Here is a 2,284-nt window from a genome sequence, read left to right on the forward strand (position 1 = left end):
GAAAACCCTGTGATGCCTTTTACTTCCTTGCCATGCATGCCCTTCCCTGCAGGCGGGAATCTCGCTGCATTGGCGTCTCCCTGCCCTCCCCGCCCGCACTTTACCCCCGCCTCTTAAAGGGCGTCAGCCGAATGCCTCGCAGATATCCGTGGGTAAAAACCTTAAGGGTTAACATGACACACAATTTTTCAGCTTCTCGCGGCAAATCCCGGAGGACGTGGGTATGGAGGGCGGCCGCCACGCCACAATCGGAGGCCGAGGCGCCGTTTCCCTAAGAGCTCGGCAAGATAAACCCCGAAAGTGGGGTTTTACTATAATCAATTTCCTCGGCTGAAACTTGGGTATAGGTTTCCATTCTTCCAGGATGCCGCACGGGAAGCCTTAATCCAACACTGTCAGACCCGCAGTGACGGCATTATTCATCGGCCTCGATCTTTCCGCTGGAGCCTCAGCCGCTGCGCATCCGGCATCGCTGGACCGCGAGCGGCACTCCTCGCGCGCAGGCCGTGTTGTGGCGGCAGTCACGTTCGCCGCACTTGATCCTCCGCAGCTGGGCCTCACATGTTCCCATTTCCTTATGCACAATTAATCCCGATTTCTAAGCGCTGCGCTCAGAGACTTCATCCGCTGAAGTGCTCTGATTCCACTAGGACATCCTATATTCATTAACTATCATCGCCTCGTTTACTCAATTTCTGCGGTTCTTGCTTGATAGTGAAACAAATAGACCCGACCAACTGCCCTCATTCATTCCTTTTGACCTACTGCGGCCCCGGTGATTGTCCCTCCAGGTCCCCTTTGCATCCTGGGCCTCTGGGAGGGGATGCAGCCGCACCCCCTCCCCCCACCGCGCCGCAGGTCTTTCCCCGCCGCGCCGCCAGCGGGAAAGACCCGCGATCCTCCGCGCCGGGACTCTCCGCCATCAGTCACGAGGATATACTCAGCGCTCGGCGACTCTCCATTAATCATGAAGCTTGCGTTCGGCGCCTGATCAGGCCGAGCAGCGACGAGGCGAGGCGAGCGATCCCCTCACCTCAAACATTTCCCCTCAGACGCCCTCTCAACCAACACCGTTCCCTCGCCCAGGGAAAAAGGGGCTCCGACTTCCCCTCACCCCCGACAAAGGCTCCCCTGCTCCCCGAGCGGCTTAGGTCAACAACACCAAAGTGACCTGAGGCCTATCACGAGGCCGCCCTACAAGCCACCATTCAGAAGGTGAAATATGACCTGGAGAGCTGAGCCTCCGGTCACAGTCCGCACAGGTGGGGCGAGGGGAGGGAGGCGCAGATAATGCCTGTGCACCACAGTTTTTTTTACTACTATTGATCTTACAGAAGGTTTTCGAAAACTTCAGCGCAGTTTGTTTTGAATGGAAATCGCGCATACAGAAAAATCCTCCTGTGATACATAATAGCACTGTGTAATAAGCAGTATCTGAGGCCCAAAAGAAAACGTTGTAAAATCACACTCGCTCACCGCACAGCATAAACAGAGAGGGCGGTGGAGCCGAAACGCATCAGAGAGAGAGAGAGAGTTAATGGCGTACGGCGCTGAGATGAAGCCAGACGCAATATTCATTCTTATTACCCTCCCTTATCAGCGGAGAGAAGGGAGTGCGTGGCGGCAGCGTCCTCAGGGACTGTCCCCTCAAGGATTGTTTACAAGGATATGACACCAGTTATGGAGGCTACACAGAGGAGTGACCCTCCCCCCACCCTCCTCCACCTCCGCTCGAGCTCCGTCCCTCACTCGGACGTCAGCTGGGAAACCATTACTCAAAACACAAGAAAACACTCGCGGCCGAGTTCCCCAACGCCCTGTCCGGCTCTTGTAAATGTTTCCTCTCTGCCTTTTGTCGCCCGGGTAATGAGATTTTTTAGGAAAGGACTCTATTTGCATTAATACTTAAAGAGGCAACTGCCCTGAGAACAGCATGGAAACACACATTTAGCTGTAAGGATCCAAAAGCTGTAAAGTTCTTGCCCAGGTTCCCACCGCTGCCTTGGTCACACACTGCTCTCGCTGACATATAATTATTCACCGCGCGAAGGAAAACGGCTGCACGAATTCCAGAACATAATATATAAAAGCACAAATTGTAAAGTGTCCCGACTGTAACTTAATATTTCCCCCGGTTTATCGCCAGAAAATGTGTTATGTCTCTGAGAAAGAACAAAAAGGTACACCGAATGGAGACACAGTATCTTGCAGGGAAAGATTGATGAATGTCGAGGAGCAAGAATCCTTTGTCAGAGGAATCATCATAGAGGAAAGCTTGGGATCC

This window comes from Penaeus monodon, chromosome 22 (genome assembly GCF_015228065.2).
Source record: "Penaeus monodon isolate SGIC_2016 chromosome 22, NSTDA_Pmon_1, whole genome shotgun sequence".
Classification (NCBI taxonomy): domain Eukaryota; kingdom Metazoa; phylum Arthropoda; class Malacostraca; order Decapoda; family Penaeidae; genus Penaeus; species Penaeus monodon.